The sequence below is a fragment of the Drosophila bipectinata genome, chromosome 2L, assembly GCF_030179905.1.
Source record: "Drosophila bipectinata strain 14024-0381.07 chromosome 2L, DbipHiC1v2, whole genome shotgun sequence".
Classification (NCBI taxonomy): domain Eukaryota; kingdom Metazoa; phylum Arthropoda; class Insecta; order Diptera; family Drosophilidae; genus Drosophila; species Drosophila bipectinata.
Window position 1 is genome coordinate 25,201,850 of NC_091736.1, and position 19,257 is coordinate 25,221,106.

Sequence of the window (19,257 nt, forward strand, 5' to 3'; positions counted from 1 at the left end):
TATATCCTTTATAATCCCTCATCCCTTATATATCTCTTATAACTTGATCTGCCATACAAGTCCAGGTTCGAAATTGGATAGTTATATCTTTTATAGTCTTCGAGATCCACGCGTTCAAAATTGTAGCACTTTGTATGGAAAATTTTAAATATATGGATAAAGATTACAAATTTTTTTGTAATTTTTATTTTTATTAAAATTTTTTGCATCACAAGTTATTAAAAAAACCTTTCTGTATTGACGCTGCCGAAATTTTAATGGCGCTGCAATTTATGAGATCAACGCCGGAATCATCTCTCCTCTATGTTACATAGATAAACACGACTACAATATAGCCTTGTACTCCACGAATTAGAATTATTTGGGATAAACTTGAATGAGTATTTCGAAGAAATTGTAACTGAAAGATGAAATCTTTAATATTATTTGGTACATAAGTATAGTGGTACATAAGTATAATTAAAAAATTGTATGAATATTCAAAACAATGCAACGCAAATGGTCAACGCAAATATTTAAAACAACAATTTTTTTAATATAATTTTTTGTATGTTTTGACTACAGCTTGCTTAAAATTTACAATTTTGATACAACAAATTTATTAAATGTTATTAGATTAGATTGCGAGAAACCCAGTTAAGTGGGTTATTATTACAAACATATTTTTCACAGTTTATTGCTGGTGCCTTCTTCTCTGCGATGATAAAGTCATACGAACATTCCGATTTAGTGTTAATGGATGAAGATGGTCTATAATAAATTTAAAAAAAGTTTAAATAGTTTCTTTTTGTCAGTTTAAACAAAAAAGAAAAGTTATCTTCGGGTGTAGCCGAAGTTAAAAAAACCTTGCAGTTAGGTTGCAGTATTTATTATACATACATACATCATATCGGATATGTATCGCAAATATCGGATATTAATTACCAATTTTTTTATAATACAAATTTTGAAAAGAGTCCCTAACTTTAATGTTCAAAACCCCAACGTCTTGACCTTTTTGTTCGTTTAGCTTTATGGCAGCTAAAGGATATAATGGGTCGATCCTTATACAAATTTTTTAAACAAATTCTACACATATGGCCAAAAAGGTAGTTCGTATAAAGTCCCAACCTTTATAGTTTAAAACGACCAAAGTAAATAAATTTCCGATTAGTTTTATGGCAGTTAAAGAATGTTCTTACATACACATTCCTACATTGCTACATTGCTACATACATATTGCTTTTAAGCGTAGAGTATTTAGATAGAGTATTTACTTATGGGGAATATATATAAGAGGTTGGATATGTCTACTTCTTTGCTTTACAGACCTCTTCAAGGGTAAAAACTAAAAATAAAATATTCTTTCAATTTTAATCTCACCTTAAAAATAAATGTAAGATTTCGTCGGCAAAACTAATATACTTAGAGAACCGTATTTTGTTAGCCATACAAATTGCCTGTAATAAACAGTCATGGCCGTCAAAGTCATAACTTAGTTAAAAGATGTTATATATTCTTGAAAATTATAGTCTTTTTGTTGAATCAGTGGTCGGCAGTGCCTTTTTCCGAAGCGTAGGAAATTTCTCAGCTACACATAGTATTAATTAACGAAGTGTTACTGATACTAATGCATTAAAATGCGACCACTGAATTAAACATACCTTTTAAGTAATTGCTCTATGAACTCGTAGAATTGCCACCTTATGTCCACAGCTTTATTTAATTTCCGTTGATTTTCATTTTTAGTAATAAATTTATATTCGGGGAAAAACGGGGTTTGCCTATAAATACTTGCATTATACGGTAGATAAAACTCAGTTTTTAACACGTAACCCACTGTAAGGGATTCATATTCAAGATCGGCTGGTATCCCTATTCCAGTTATAAACTTGAAATAAAATTAAAAAACTATTTTTTTTTTTTTCGTACAAAAAAATATACCTGATGGCGCGTTGGAGCTTGTCGTGGAAATATTAAAAATCGTTTGGTCCTGCCAATCACACTTAAATTTTCATAGGTATGTTTTGACATACTTGAGCAAAATATTGTACACAATATTAAGTAAGCAGTTATTTTCATTGCAACGGGTTAAATGCAACTGCCCAACGTTCAACCCGGAAACCATTTCCAAACAAATTTTCATTAAAGTGCCAAACAAACAAAGTAACGTATCAGTGTGTTCAGTAATTAACACATTTTACCAAGAGTTATGTACCATTTTTTAATTATACGCGGTACTCGTAATGTACAAGGGTATATTGTTTTCGTGTTAACTTATGAACATAAAGAAGAAATCGTTTTCGGCCCCCTAAAAAATATAGATTCTTAATCGGCATCAACAGCCCAGTCGATATAGGCATGTCCATCTGTTCGTATAAACGCGTGTACCTCAGAAACTATAAAAGCTATAGAGCTCGCCATGGATGTGTGGGAAAAATTTAAAAAAAATTTGAAATGAGCTTGAGCCGCGTGGGTATTTAGGAGCATCCAAAATGATGACTTTCTATGCCAGTGGTGCCATAACCACTATCATATGTAATAGTCTGCACACCGACACTGTAAAACAGTGATGCGCAATACCCAACAGTGATGCGCAAATTCCTCTCAAAGTTCAGGAAGCAATTTTTGGCAGGGCAATATTTTTAATATGAGTGCGGTAGTCTTGCCTCAATGAAGTTTAAGCTGTGACGGAATTCATGTTTCGTTCTCCTGTTCGCTCAAAAAAGAAAAATTTGGTATTTCACACAAAAGCAAACGGCGCCTATATACGCACTCATACGGTCTGTGCGCCGAAAGCGCTGCGGCAGAGTTTCGGACCACCACTGCTGTAAAACGACTATAAACGTTAGTGAACACAAATGCAAGTCTAAAATGGGAATGTATTTGTGTGGGTACTCTGCTCTACTATCACCCTTGTTTCGTTGATGATATGGGCCATGTATTCAACCTCGATTGCGCGAGACTACCGGCTGTGCTCGCTTGTGCTGATCGCTTCGTCAATTGTTAAGGGATCCTGGAATCTGTTGGTATATGATAGATTTTTCGTGGTCGGCCTGGCTTTCTACTTCTCTGTAGTTTGGGACGGCTTCTGCCTCGATAGGGTTGCTTTGAGGCATTTCTTCTGATGATTCTCCTTTTAACTCGACAGGTCGATTTCTTTGCCATAAGTCCATAAGAATTTCCATACTGATTAACTCGTTGTCTTCGCAGAGATCGGAATATTCGCTCTTAAAGCCTAGAATATACAGACATTTTGGAACTTTAATTCTGCCAAGTGGCAGAAAACTTGGCTTATGTGTAACTTAAGTTAGAGGTGGTGTAACGAACTTTCTTTCTGCTGCTGATCGCCACAATTTGCCGCGGCTAGCTCACAGAGTTTCGCGGATCCGTTCCACCGAATTTATAGATTCGACGTGATTGCCCAAGCCCAGAAAGTAATACAAATAGCTTTAAGTTGGTTCACACTCTTTATTCTGAGAGCTCTTTACACTACAAAAGGCTTTCTTTCTTTTTGATTCGTTGCTCCTTCCGTTCCTGTTGGCTCCGTCGTCGGCGTCCTATGCGGGTTGGCCGGGATACGCTGCCGCTGTTCCGTCGCCGCCGTTACTCCGTCGCCGATGGTACTCCTGTCGCCGCGCTGCCAGCGATTCCGCTACCTGCTGCCCTTTGACTTTGAGAAGACACCCCCTTGGGTCGACTACGACTGATCTGACGGTTGGCTGCGGTCGCTCGCCTCCGCTACACCGGGACACCGTGCATACGCTCCGGTGCCAGGTTTGGGAGTTTGTTTGCTGACTGCCGCCTTCGCTACACCGGGACACCGTGCATACGCTCCGGCGCCAGGTTTGGAAGTTGCCGTGTGACGTCTCCGCTACACCGGGACACCGTGCATACGCTCCGGTGCCAGGTTTGGAAGCCGCCGTGTGCCTGATCTTATCGTCGCGCACCCGCTACACCGGGACACCGTGCATACGCTCCGGCGGACCCGAGTTTGTAGTGGCGGGGCTGGTGACCAGGGTGTTCTCACTTGGTCTGTGACTTGGACGCGAGTCCTTGAGTCGGCCGATCCGTGTTTCGCAGGACCACGCCTGTTGGTTGCGATTCCAGGAGTCGGTAAGGCGTACGCCAGACTTTATCCCTTCTTCACTTCCTCGCAAGGCTACCTGCCGTGTTCGGGAATGGCTCAACTCGACTCTGACGCCTCGGGCTTGTAGAGGAAACCGTCCAGCAACGGATCCTTGTCTCCCTAGTTCTGTATGTCTCGTGGTTACCGGGCGTGTGATCCCAAGTATGCCTCCTTGTTTCGCAGGACCACGCCTGTTGGTTGCGATTCCAGGAGTCGGTAAGGCATACGCCAGACTTTATCCTTTCCTCACTTCCTTGCAAGGCTACCTGCCGTGTTCGGGAGTGGCTAAACTCGGTCTCCCCACCCTGGTTCTGTCTTGTGTCTCGTCCTTTACGTCTCGTGTACACCGGGCGTGCGATCTCGAGTTGGTCTATCCTTGTCTCGCAGGACCACGCCTGTTGGTTATGATTTCAGGAGTCGGTAAGGCATACGCCAGACTTTATCCTTTCCTCACTTCCTTGCAAGGCTACCTGCCGTGTTCGGGAATGAACCAACTCGTCTACACGACCCTGGGTTTCCGGAGGAAAGTCCAGCAATGGATCCTTTCCTTATTTTCTTAATCGCTCTCCTTGCGCTTGGCTGTCGGACTCTCCAAAGGCGGTCCTTCAACTCAAACAAAACCCGAATCCTTTTAGAAACGCTCTAACCCTTGAATGGCGGACTCTCCACAGGCGGTCCTCCAACTCAACGCTACAAGCTTCCTAAAAAGACTCGTCCCGAGCCGCTCCAGTGGGCCTCCTTTTATACTGACTGGAGCGCCCGTTAATCCTCCTGGATTCTGCTCCTGCCGTTAATCCTGCTTCCAGCATCACGCCACTTTCCCGTTGGCGGGTCGCTATCCGTGGCCCCTCGTCTCCCCCGGCCACGGATCTCTGCTGCTGGTGCGTGGTGCACCGGTGGGCTTCCAGGGCCCGTTGCACTCTTCGTCGCCACCCCCCCCTCTGCTCCTTGCCGCTCACCCCGCCACACTTTCTAATGCACGCCTGCGCATCGTGCTGACCCCCCACCGGACTACTTTCCCAACGTTGCCCCGGGACCCGTTACGTTCCACGTCGATTCCTTTATTCCCCCGGGTGGCGCCGTTTACCCTTTCACCTGCCACCGTTACGTTCCACGTAGATTCCGTCCTCCCACGGGTAGCCCTTCGCCAGAACCCACGGTAACTGGCTTTCACCTTTCCCCCCAACCCCCCGTACTGATCCTGGCGATGTTCCCTTGGGCTGCCCGGGTTGTTGACCGGTGGTTGACCCCCCTTTTTCTGCCTCCTCGGCCCCCCCCTTTGCCCCCGGCTATCTGTCTTCGCGTGTGGGGAGACTAAATCTCCTCACACTTCCCCCCTTCTTCGGGAAACGACAGAGCCGTTTGGACATTGGTGTTGATGCGCTGTGCTAAACATGGGCCCCCAAAAAAAATGACATTCTCGGTTACCCTCTTATTTTGGTGTGGATACCTATCCACTTCCCCCCTCCTTCGGAAAACGACTGTGCGCTCCCCTGGGACCCTTTTAGAGCACCCAGCCTATGTACCCTATTCCATGTTTTTTTTTTTGTTTTGTTTTTTTTTTTTTTTTTCTTTTTTCTTTTTTCTTTTTTTTTTTTTTTTATTTAAGTAATTTTTTAATAATAATAATTTTTCCCTTTTTTTTTTTTTTATTCTTTTTCTTTAATAATCTTTAATTTTTAGTTTTTTTTTTTTTTTTTATTTAAGTAATTTTTTAATAATAATAATTTTTCCTTTTTTTTTTTTATATTCTTTTTCTTTAATAATCTTTAATGTTTAGTTTTTTTTTTTTTTTTTTTTTTTTTTTGTTTTTTTTTTTATAATTATTTTTTCTTTATCTTTGTTTTCAGTTAGAGTTTTATTTTATTTTTTTTTTTTTTTTTTTTTATATATACCTTTTTTTTTTTTTTTTTCTTAATTTTTTTTTTTTCCCTCCCTTTTTTTTTTTTTTTTTTTTTTTTTTTTCCCCTTTTTTTTAAATTAATTGTGTTTTTTTTTTTTTGTTTCCCCTCTTTTTTTTTTAAACTTAATTGGTTTTTTTTTTTTTTTTTTTCCTTATTTTTTATTTATAAATTTTCTTTGACTTTTACTTTTTAGACTCTTCTCAATACTTTCACGCCGTTGGTTCCTCCTCGCACTCGGAAGCATACGGCTCCAACCTGCGCCATGACACACCACCTTCCGGTGCGTCTCCGCGCCTCCTCTCCACCTCCGCCGCCACCCTCACACAGAGCTCCGGCGGCCAGTCTTCTTCTGGAACCTCCTTGTCACCTCCATCCGACGCTGACCTCATCAGCACCGGCCTTGTTGGCCTCTCCTCCGGACAAGAGTGCTGCCGGCCCAGCGCCGGCTTCTTTGGTGTCGGCCACACCCACGGCCCCTTCGTCCATGGCTCCTCCTCCTTTTCCTCCTTCCTTGGGCGTGGTGTAGGTGGTGCCGCAGGCCACCTTGCTTCCTGCTGCCTCTCCCTGGCGGCCGTTGCCACCTCCCTTTCCTCCGGTCGTTCCGACCGAGGGCGTGGTGTTGGTGGCACCGCGGGCCACCGCGTCGCTGGTCGGGTCCTCCTCGTGGCTTTCCTCCTCTTCGCAGCCTCCACCAGCCGCCTTGCCCGTCGCAGCCGCATCCTCCTCGACATCGCCCTCCTCATGGCTCTCTCCCGTCCATCTCTCCTTACGTCCATCCACTCCCTGTCGATCTCCTCGCAGATCTCCTCCGCTCTTTGGGCCCTCTTCTTCGCCATCTCCGTGATGGCGACCATCGCCTCCTTTCGCTGGCGGCACCTCTCCGACCTCCTCCTGTGCTCTAGCGCCTCGCTCCGGCGCCGCTCCTCCACAACGGCGCGGCCGACTGGTATCTGCCTCCTTCCTCCTGCAGCCCGCTGTACCGCCCACTCCGTCCTCATCTTCCTTCCATTCCAATTGGGGTCGCCGACGATCTCCAGATCGCTCTCGTCAGACGAGACGATCATAGTTGCTCCTGATTTGTCAGACATGTTGCTCCCTTTATTAGACTTTTTTGAATAGACCGTGCTCCTCCCAGCCGCCGCCTTTTATAGCACGTCCAACTCCCGCTACTGGATATGCTCCGTTACTGTTCCGTGACTGGACCTGTTAAAGCTCCCGTTACTGGACATATCCCGTTTTCCATTGTGCACTTGTGCCGGTTGCCGTTCTATTCCTCCTTCGCCGGTGATCCCATGTCTTGGCACTTCAGCTCACTCACGTGTGCTCTCTTCTCTTTCTTGGTTCTTCCGTGCCGTATGATGACAATTACCGGCGAAACGAAATTGACGACCGTGTAGGGCCCATCGTACCGCGGCGCCAGTTTTGCTGCGAATCCCTCGGCTGCCTTCGACAAATGGTGCTCTTTTGCCCACACCGTTTCGCCAATCTTTGGGCTCCACTTCCGTCTCCGTAAATTATAGTGCCTCGCCTGGTCCTGGGCCGCCCGCTCCATGTTCCTCCGCACTATTTCGAAGACTTCCTTCATCTTCGTCGCGTTCTCCGTGGGCGTTCCTTGCCCAACTCCTGTGCCTAACGCGTTTTCGTCGAACAACGCTCTTGGCATCCTGGGCTCCCTGCCCTGCGTTACAAAGCAAGGCGAATACCCTGTCGACTCTGACACTGCCGAGTTTACTGCCAGCATGAGCTCTGGCCAGTGCTCGTCCCACGTCCTCTGGTCCTCCCCAGCGAACTGGGCGATCATCGTTTTGATCGTTCTATTCGCCCTTTCTGTTGGATTTTCCTGGGGCGTATATGGTGCGGTGAACTGGTGGCGCACGCCAAGCTCCCCGAGGAACTTCTTAAAGCTGCGGCTGGTGAATTGTACGCCGTTATCCGTCACCATCACCTTCGGAACTCCATACCGAGCGACAATCCTTTCTCTGACTGCCTTTTGCAGTGCCTCGGTAGTTGCTTTCCGCAGTGGCACTATCTCCGTCCACTTCGAGAACCGGTCCATCATTACCAAAACCATTGTATTCCCATGTTTAGATCTTGGCAATGGACCCACGAAGTCCGCGCACACCGTTGCCCATGGCTCTTCCGGGACCTGTGTCAGCATTTGTCCTGCTGCTTGCATCTGGCATGGTTTGTATTTTAGGCAAGTTTCGCATCTCCTGACATATTTCCGGATGTCTCTTTGCATCCCTGGCCAGAAGTACCTGGCGGCCACTCTGGCTATCGTCTTCCTCACGCCTAGGTGTCCTGCCGCCGGTGCGTCATGGTTCTCTTTAAGGACCTGCTGCCTCGACTCCGTGGGCACGCACAACTTCCATGACGCCACTTCCTCGCTTCCTGCTCTATGCGGAACGTGGCGGTAAATCAAGCCGCCCTCCTCGACGTAGTCCGGGAATTTTTGCGGGCTTGCCTTCATTTTCTCCTTTAACGCGTTTATCCACACGCACTCTTGGACTTCCAGATCCACGGTTCTTCTGAATTGCTCCAACACCGGCTGGCGAGATAGCGCGTCGGCGACCACGTTCAGCTTACCCTTCCTGTAGCTGATGACGTAGTCATACTGCTGCAACTCGAACACCCACCTCGCTATTCTTCCAAGCGGGCTCTCGAGGTTGTTGAGCCACTTCAGTGCCATATGATCCGTGATTACGTCGAACTGATATCCTTCCAGGTAGGGCCTCATTTGCCTGATCGCCCATACTATGGCTAGGCACTCCTTCTCCGTTGCCGAGTAATTTTTTTCAGCTCCAATCAGCGTTCGACTGGCGTATGCGATCACTCGTTCGCCCTCCTCGGTGTCCTGGGTCAGGACCGCTCCGACGCCGTAGTCGCTTGCGTCCGTTTGCAGCACGAACCTTTTCTCAAAATCTGGGCACGCCAGAACTGGGTCTTCCGCCAGCCGTGCCTTCAGGGTCTCGAACGCCTCCTGGTGCTTGGGGGTCCATTCCCATTTCGTCCCCTTTCGTAGCAGATCGTTCAAGGGCTTCGCGATTCCTGCGAAATCTGGGACGAACCGCCGATACCATGACGCCATCCCTATGAACTGTCGTACTCCCTTGACGTTTGTCGGGGGTTGCAGCTCCGTAATGGCAGCGACCTTCCCCGGATCCATGCCGATCCCTTGGCTCGTTATTCTATGTCCCAAGTATAGCAGTTCCTGCCTGAAAAAATGACATTTTTCCGTGTTTATCCGCAGGTTTGCTGCTTTCAACCTTCTGAACACTTCTCTTAGGTTCGCCATGTGTTCTTCCTTGGTGCGTCCGATCACGATGATATCGTCCTGATACGCAAAGGCATGTGGAGCCATGTCCGGCCCTATGACCTGGTCAAGGGCCCTTTGAAATGTTGCCGAGGCTGAGTGCAACCCGAACGGCATCACCTTCCATTGGTACAGACCCTTCCCTGGAACGGTGAAGGCGGTGTACTTTCTGCTTCCTTCCTCCAGAGGGATCTGCCAATACCCGTCCTTCAAGTCGAGGCTGCTGAAGAATCTGGCCTCCCTTAGTTGCTCCAATATGAAATTTATTCGTGGCATTGGGTACGCATCTTTTACTGATTTCGCGTTGATTTGCCGAAAGTCCACGCACATTCTCCACTGGCCCGTCTTTTTCTTCACCATTACAATCGGTGAGCTGTATGCGCTATTCGAGGGCTCAATGCATCCCTTTTCCAACAGCTCCTCCACTTTTGCGTTTATTTCCCCTTGTATTTTTGGGTTTTTGGGGTAATATCGCTGCTTTATGGGAATGTCGTCCTTCATGGTGATCCTGTGCTGAGTTATGTTCGAGCATCCTGTTTGGACGGCGAACGCTTCTAGCTCACTCTCGATAAATCTCTTATTGCGTTCGTCTTCCCATACCTCTGGACATCCGGACACTGCTACGGACAGTCTATCCTCCAGACATCCGCCCCATCTCTCCCTTTTGGGTATGGTAACGCGGTGGCCTGCGCATGTCACCGTTGCGCCGAACTCGCTGAGGAAATCCCATCCCAGCACCAGACTGTCCTCCATGCCTGGCATCACCAGCAGGTTCAGTGTCTTTGTCCTGTTGCCGAAGCTTATCCGAGCCTGCAATGCGGCGCGTATTTCTGTATGGCTTCCATTGGCTAACTTTACCCGCCTCTTTATCGCGACTCGTTTCCCGGCTATTTCCTGGCTCTCTGCTAGGTCCTCTGATATAAAACTTGCCGTCGCTCCTGTATCCAGCATGGCTTTCACCTCCGTGCCCTCGACCTCGATGGTTGCCGTCAACTGTTGCTCTTCTCCGGCTAGTCCTCCTATTAATTTCGAGAGGCAGCACCGTGCGATCCCTGCTCTCCTCCCTGTTGCTGGGACCGCTGCGCATTTCCCGCCCTCTGGCAGCATTCTGTGCTTCGAACTCCTGTCGCGCCGCACATTTTGCAGAAAAGCAGCCTTGGGTTCCTGCACCCGCTGGCCCAATGGCCCATGCCACCGCATCGGTTGCATGCCTGGGCTGGGTTCTCGACCGGACCCTGCCTTGGCCCTGCTGCCCACTGCTGATTAGGCTGCTGCGGAGCCGACCTATGCTGGGTCTCGGGCTGCCATCTCGGCATCCAACTTTGGTTCGTGTTATTCTGTCGCTCTGGTGGGCCTTGGCGCGGTTCCTCTCTTTGCCACCTTGGTGCCCATTGTGTGTTTTGGAGGGCCTGGTGGTGGAACTCGTCCCGTTGCTCTTTCTGGGTCCATTGGTTCCTCTGGTACCTTGCCGCTTCACCATGCTGCGGTCCTTCTCTCTGCCACCTCTCGTTTACGGCCGGCTGACTGTGGCTCCACCTTTGTTCTGTGGCCACTTGCCTGTTAAAGGCCTCTTCCTCCTGCGCCAATTCTTCAAACTCTTCTGCTAAGCCCATCACCTCCTCTAAAGATGCGCAGGCGTATGGCCTTATGAACATTTTCATTCTTGGCATGCAGTTTTCGACGAGCCTCTCTATCACTTCTTTCGTTGTTTTGCCTAATGGTTTCATTAGTGACTGAAGGTCCACCATGTATTCTTTGAACGGCTCTCCACGACGCTGCTTCCGTTGGCGAACTTGATCCGCCAACTTCTCGAAGTATCCTTTCGGCAGGAAAAAATTCTCGAAGCTTGCCTTGAACCTGGCCCATGTTGGCCATTCTTCGTCGTTCATGATGAACCATCTTTGGGCCCTGCCCTGCAGTAGTTCTGGCATGGCTCTGGGGATTGTATTTATGTCTAATCCGTATGTCTTTGCGGACCACGTTACTCGGTCCAGGAACTCTAACGGGTCCCCTGTGCCGTCGAAACGAAATGACCAGTCTCGCACCTGTCTGGCTACTTTGGCGTAATCCACCGGGGCCGGAACATACTTTCTCGACTGCGGTTCTATGCTCCTTCCCATTCTTGGATCTGGTACCGCCAGGCTCTCTATAAACTTCTCTGTTTCGCTGGCTGCTCTTTGCCTGGGGGTTGATCTTTGTCCAAACCTTTCCTCTAGGCCGTGCGTTAGCGCCAGTACCTCCTCTTCCTTGGTTTCGTCGACCCACCTCGCCACTGAGGATCTCATCGCTTCCACAGTCCCGTCTGCTGGTAGACCGATCTCTCTACACACTTCGCTCAGCTCCTCCTCAGCTTCTCAATGTGTAGATCCAATTCTTTCTTCCCATCTTTCTGCTATGTTATTTTCTAGGCTAAATGCAATCACGAAGTTTGGGCGCCAGGTGTAACGAACTTTCTTTCTGCTGCTGATCGCCACAATTTGCCGCGGCTAGCTCACAGAGTTTCGCGGATCCGTTCCACCGAATTTATAGATTCGACGTGATTGCCCAAGCCCAGAAAGTAATACAAATAGCTTTAAGTTGGTTCACACTCTTTATTCTGAGAGCTCTTTACACTACAAAAGGCTTTCTTTCTTTTTGATTCGTTGCTCCTTCCGTTCCTGTTGGCTCCGTCGTCGGCGTCCTATGCGGGTTGGCCGGGATACGCTGCCGCTGTTCCGTCGCCGCCGTTACTCCGTCGCCGATGGTACTCCTGTCGCCGCGCTGCCAGCGATTCCGCTACCTGCTGCCCTTTGACTTTGAGAAGACACCCCCTTGGGTCGACTACGACTGATCTGACGGTTGGCTGCGGTCGCTCGCCTCCGCTACACCGGGACACCGTGCATACGCTCCGGTGCCAGGTTTGGGAGTTTGTTTGCTGACTGCCGCCTTCGCTACACCGGGACACCGTGCATACGCTCCGGCGCCAGGTTTGGAAGTTGCCGTGTGACGTCTCCGCTACACCGGGACACCGTGCATACGCTCCGGTGCCAGGTTTGGAAGCCGCCGTGTGCCTGATCTTATCGTCGCGCACCCGCTACACCGGGACACCGTGCATACGCTCCGGCGGACCCGAGTTTGTAGTGGCGGGGCTGGTGACCAGGGTGTTCTCACTTGGTCTGTGACTTGGACGCGAGTCCTTGAGTCGGCCGATCCGTGTTTCGCAGGACCACGCCTGTTGGTTGCGATTCCAGGAGTCGGTAAGGCGTACGCCAGACTTTATCCCTTCTTCACTTCCTCGCAAGGCTACCTGCCGTGTTCGGGAATGGCTCAACTCGACTCTGACGCCTCGGGCTTGTAGAGGAAACCGTCCAGCAACGGATCCTTGTCTCCCTAGTTCTGTATGTCTCGTGGTTACCGGGCGTGTGATCCCAAGTATGCCTCCTTGTTTCGCAGGACCACGCCTGTTGGTTGCGATTCCAGGAGTCGGTAAGGCATACGCCAGACTTTATCCTTTCCTCACTTCCTTGCAAGGCTACCTGCCGTGTTCGGGAGTGGCTAAACTCGGTCTCCCCACCCTGGTTCTGTCTTGTGTCTCGTCCTTTACGTCTCGTGTACACCGGGCGTGCGATCTCGAGTTGGTCTATCCTTGTCTCGCAGGACCACGCCTGTTGGTTATGATTTCAGGAGTCGGTAAGGCATACGCCAGACTTTATCCTTTCCTCACTTCCTTGCAAGGCTACCTGCCGTGTTCGGGAATGAACCAACTCGTCTACACGACCCTGGGTTTCCGGAGGAAAGTCCAGCAATGGATCCTTTCCTTATTTTCTTAATCGCTCTCCTTGCGCTTGGCTGTCGGACTCTCCAAAGGCGGTCCTTCAACTCAAACAAAACCCGAATCCTTTTAGAAACGCTCTAACCCTTGAATGGCGGACTCTCCACAGGCGGTCCTCCAACTCAACGCTACAAGCTTCCTAAAAAGACTCGTCCCGAGCCGCTCCAGTGGGCCTCCTTTTATACTGACTGGAGCGCCCGTTAATCCTCCTGGATTCTGCTCCTGCCGTTAATCCTGCTTCCAGCATCACGCCACTTTCCCGTTGGCGGGTCGCTATCCGTGGCCCCTCGTCTCCCCCGGCCACGGATCTCTGCTGCTGGTGCGTGGTGCACCGGTGGGCTTCCAGGGCCCGTTGCACTCTTCGTCGCCACCCCCCCCTCTGCTCCTTGCCGCTCACCCCGCCACACTTTCTAATGCACGCCTGCGCATCGTGCTGACCCCCCACCGGACTACTTTCCCAACGTTGCCCCGGGACCCGTTACGTTCCACGTCGATTCCTTTATTCCCCCGGGTGGCGCCGTTTACCCTTTCACCTGCCACCGTTACGTTCCACGTAGATTCCGTCCTCCCACGGGTAGCCCTTCGCCAGAACCCACGGTAACTGGCTTTCACCTTTCCCCCCAACCCCCCGTACTGATCCTGGCGATGTTCCCTTGGGCTGCCCGGGTTGTTGACCGGTGGTTGACCCCCCTTTTTCTGCCTCCTCGGCCCCCCCCTTTGCCCCCGGCTATCTGTCTTCGCGTGTGGGGAGACTAAATCTCCTCACAGTGGAAAAATAAGAAAGTCTAAAAGTTATTCCGGATGAGGTCCAGCGGGCGAGTTCTGATTTAATTACATCTAGGGATAGTTCCGGTGATAATAAATGGGACAATGAATTGTAATTTTTAAAAATAACGCGAAATCAGATCGGGTTCAGCAAAATTACAACTAGAAATTGGTAACCAAAGGGGTCGGAAGTATCTAGTTAATTTATTAGGTACAAAAAACTTTAATTTTTTAAGAAGTAATTTTGAGTCCACCTCTCCAAGAATAAGCACATGAAGTAGCATAACCCCAGCACAATAACGGCGCTCTTTTACTGGAGGTAGGTTTAATAGTTTTACCCGGCAACAATACGACGGCAGGCAAGTGACAGTATCCCAGTTTGAACTTTTTAATGCAAATAACAGAAACTGCCTTTGGACAAATTCAATCCTTCTTTAATGAACCAAGTTTGCGGACTAAAAACCAATATAGGACGAACCAAAGATACATATAGAGCAGTGGTCGGCACTCCAATACATTGATATGATTTTACCGCATTAGTGTTAGTAACGAATAGCAGAAAGTAGGCTTTGAGCATGACGTTTCACACATTTACACTGTGTGTGTGTGGCAGAGCTCGGGCAGAGAAATTTCCTATGCCCCCGAGATAGGGTCGTGCCGACCTCTGATATAGAGTTTTAGTTGTGAAAGGATCATCAAATTCTTTTGACCAACGTTTGATAAAAGCTAGCACACCCCTGGCTTTATTGGCTGTCAATGATATATGTTCATTGAACAACAACTTATTGTCAAAAAGGACTTCAAGATCATTAATAAGAGAAACACGATCTAAGACGTTATTCCCAAGTGAGTACGAGACAATGTGAGGCACACTGCGATGGAACGTCATAACCTTACACTTTGAGCAGTTTAGTAGAAGGAGATTGTTTGAAAGCCACAAGAAGACTTTGTTAAGGTCTAAATGCAGGTGTCTATGAAGAAAATGATCTGAAAAAGAATAACATAACTTGATATCATCAGCATACATAAATGTAGTAGCACAGTTTACAACACTAGGTAAATCGTTAACAAAAAGAACAAACAGAAGAGATCCTAAGTGACTACCTTGTGGGACACCATTTGAAACGTTTATATCTGGGATGTAATATTTTTGAACAAAACTTATATGAATCGTTAACAAAAAAGAACAAACAGAAGAGGTCCTAAGTGACTACCTTGTGGGACACCAGATGAAACGTTTATAATCTGGGAAGTAATATTTTTAAACAAAACTCGCTGCGTGTGGTTCGATAGATAGGAGGTCAACCACTGTATGATTTGTGGAGAAAACCCCATATGATACAGCTTATGAAGAAGAAGGAGAAAGGAGTAATAATTCACAGAATCGAATGCTTTGCTTAAATCAGTGTATACCACATCAGTTTGCATGCAGTTCAGAAAATCTCTGTGAATGATCGAAGTGAATTCAAATAGGTTAGTTGTGGTAGAGCGATGCTTGACCAAACCATGCTGTGAACTGGAAATAATGCTTCTACAAAAATGTTGCAGTTGGGAAGTAACTAGTTTCTCTAGCAGTTTGGAATCGCAGATAGCTTAGCTATTCCCCGTTAGTTCTCAATAAGTGCTTTCGAGCCTTTCTTATGAAGCGGAATAATAAATTCTTCATTCCATCGCTTGGGAAGACATGCAAGCTCCAAGGATAAATTCAATAAGATAGTAAGACGATAGCAAAGGACATCTGAGCAATGCCTTAGAACACAGCTAGTGACATTATCAGGACCAGCAGAGAATGAGATATCTATTATTGAGAGAGCATTGAACACATCCTGATATCGAAATTTTGATAAATAAATTTTGTTTATATGTGGTAATTTATAGGGATAAGAAGAATTGAGGTTATATGAATCGGACGAATAAGTTGTTTGATAAAATGACGCAAAGAGATTGCTATACCTAGCTCAGAAGAATGTTAGATATTTTTTTATGATAGGGAAGGAGAAAAAAGATTATATTTACGTTTCATATTGCCAAAAGAATCGAATAAGCTCGGATCATTCCAAAAGTTTACCTTACAATTTATAATGTTCCGCTTGTACAGTTGATTGTTGAAAATAATAAACTGGTTGCGATTATACAGAAAGTTTGACTTCTGAAACAATGATCCTGACTTAAGAAAGTTTTTGTAAGCTCCAGTTTTCCTGTTCTTAAGGCGAGAAAGGTGTTTATTAAACCAAGGTTGTTTTGTAGACAATGATGCAGGTGCAAACAAATCAGGAACAAATTTATTCAACGCATCATGAATTATTTTGTAAAACGAATCCGTAGCTGCTTCAATTGTGTTTATAGATGACAGAAAATTCCAATCAAATTCAGCCAAATGATTGCGAAGAACTTTATTATCTGTTTTTCTAAAGCATTCGCTCTTTGCTGTGCTCGCTTGTGCTGATCGCTTCGTCAATTGTTAAGGGATCCTGGAATCTGTTGGTATATGATAGATTTTTCGTGGTCGGCCTGGCTTTCTACTTCTCTGTAGTTTGGGACGGCTTCTGCCTCGATAGGGATTGCTTTGAGGCATTTCTTCTGATGATTCTCCTTTTAACTCGACAGGTCGATTTCTTTGCCATAAGTCCATAAGAATTTCCATACTGATTAACTCGTTGTCTTCGCAGAAATCGAAATATTCGCTCTTAAAGCCTAGAATATACAGACATTTTGGAACTTTAATTCTGCCAAGTGGCAGAAAACTTGGCTTATGTGTAACTTAAGTTAGAGGTGGAAAAATAAGAAAGTCTAAAAGTTATTCCGGATGAGGTCCAGCGGGCGAGTTTTGATTTAATTACATCTAGGGATAGTTCCGGTGATAATAAATGGGACAATGAATTGTAATTTTTAAAAATAACGCGAAATCAGATCGGGTTCAGCAAAATTACAACTAGAAATTGGTAACCAAAGGGGTCGGAAGTATCTAGTTAATCTATTAGGTACAAAAAACTTTAATTTTTTAAGAAGTAATTTTGAGTCCACCTCTCCAAGAATAAGCACATGAAGTAGCATAACCCCAGCACAATAACGGAGCTCTTTTACTGGAGGTAGGTTTAATAGTTTTAACCGGCAACAATACGACGGCAGGCAAGTGACAGTATCCCAGTTTGAACTTTTTAATGCAAATAACAGAAACTGCCTTTGGACAGATTCAATCCTTCTTTAATGAACCAAGTTTGCGGACTGAAAACCAAGATAGGACGAACCAAAGATACATATAGAGCAGTGGTCGGCACTCCAATACATTGATATGATTTCACCGCATTAGTGTTAGTAACGAATAGCAGAAAGTAGGCTTTGAGCATGACGTTTCACACATTTACACTGTGTGTGTGTTGCAGAGCTCGGGCAGAGAAATTTCCTATGCCCCCGAGATAGGGTCGTGCCGACCTCTGATATAGAGTTTTAGTTGTGAAAGGATCATCAAATTCTTTTGACCAACGTTTGATAAAAGCTAGCACACCCCTGGCTTTATTGGCTGTCAATGATATATGTTCATTGAACAACAACTTATTGTCAAAAAGGACTTCAAGATCATTAATAAGAGAAACACGATCTAAGACGTTATTCCCAAGTGAGTACGAGACAATGTGAGGCACACTGCGATGGAACGTCATAACCTTACACTTTGAGCAGTTTAGTAGAAGGAGATTGTTTGAAAGCCACAAGAAGACTTTGTTAAGGTCTAAATGCAGGTGTCTATGAAGAAAATGATCTGAAAAAGAATAACATAACTTGATATCATCAGCATACATAAATGTAGTAGCACAGTTTACAACACTAGGTAAATCGTTAACAAAAAGAACAAACAGAAGAGATCCTAAGTGACTACCTTGTGGGACACCATTTGAAACGTTTATATCTGGGATGTAATATTTTTGAACAAAACTTATATGAATCGTTAACAAAAAAGAACAAACAGAAGAGGTCCTAAGTGACTACCTTGTGGGACACCAGATGAAACGTTTATAATCTGGGAAGTAATATTTTTAAACAAAACTCGCTGCGTGTGGTTCGATAGATAGGAGGTCAACCACTGTATGATTTGTGGAGAAAACCCCATATGATACAGCTTATGAAGAAGAAGGAGAAAGGAGTAATAATTCACAGAATCGAATGCTTTGCTTAAATCAGTGTATACCACATCAGTTTGCATGCAGTTCAGAAAACCTCTGTGAATGATCGAAGTGAATTCAAATAGGTTAGTTGTGGTAGAGCGATGCTTGACCAAACCATGCTGTGAACTGGAAATAATGCTTCTACAAAAATGTTGCAGTTGGGAAGTAACTAGTTTCTCTAGCAGTTTGGAATCGCAGATAGCTTAGCTATTCCCCGTTAGTTCTCAATAAGTGCTTTCGAGCCTTTCTTATGAAGCGGAATAATAAATTCTTCATTCCATCGCTTGGGAAGACATGCAAGCTCCAAGGATAAATTCAATAAGATAGTAAGAGGATAGCAAAGGACATCTGAGCAATGCCTTAGAACACAGCTAGTGACATTATCAGGACCAGCAGAGAATGAGATATCTATTATTGAGAGAGCATTGAACACATCCTGATATCGAAATTTTGACAAATAAATTTTGTTTATATGTGGTAATTTATAGGGATAAGAAGAATTGAGGTTATATGAATCGGACGAATAAGTTGTTTGGTAAAATGACGCAAAGAGATTGCTATACCTAGCTCAGAAGAATGTTAGATATTTTTTTATGATAGGGAAGGAAAAAAAGGTTAGATTTACGTTTCATATTGCCAAAAGAATCGAATGAGCTCGGATCATTCCAAAAGTTTACCTTACAATTCATAATGTTCCGCTTGTACAGTTGATTGTTGAAAATAATAAACTGGTTGCGATTATACAGAAAGTTTGACTTCTGAAACAATGATCCTGACTTAAGAAAGTTTTTGTAAGCTCCAGTTTTCCTGTTCTTAAGGCGAGAAAGGTGTTTATTAAACCAAGGTTGTTTTGTAGACAATAATGAAGGGACTTCAGGAACAAATTTATTCAACGCATCATGAATTATTTTGTAAAACGAATCCGTAGCTGCTTCAATTGTGTTTATAGATGACAGAAAATTCCAATCAAATTCAGCCAAATGATTGCGAAGAACTTTATTATTTGTTTTTCTAAAGCATTTGAAACGAGATTGAACATTAAAGCCAGCATCATTATGAGGAACGTCAATTAATTCCGATGCTAATAGTGTAGGATGGTAAGGTCTTCAGGATGCGATAGCGGTTAGGCGATCCTCGAATGACTGTCACAGAGGATGGCACATTGGAAAATATAATGTCCAAAAATCTGTCATGAG

General features: G+C 45.8%; 1 long non-coding RNA gene across 2 annotated transcripts; it reads right to left on the minus strand.

The window, feature by feature from the left end:
• Window positions 1-446: 446 nt before the first annotated feature.
• LOC108131064 (uncharacterized) lies at window positions 447-19,027 on the minus strand. 2 transcript variants are annotated; one of them, XR_011442193.1, is made up of 3 exons: window positions 18,739-19,027; window positions 15,970-16,595; window positions 447-750 (listed from the first exon to the last, which is right to left on the minus strand). It is a non-coding gene; the product is annotated as an uncharacterized lncRNA (long non-coding RNA). The 2 variants fall into 2 exon arrangements; XR_011442192.1 differs by having other exon boundaries at window positions 15,918-16,595.
• Window positions 19,028-19,257: the final 230 nt, after the last annotated feature.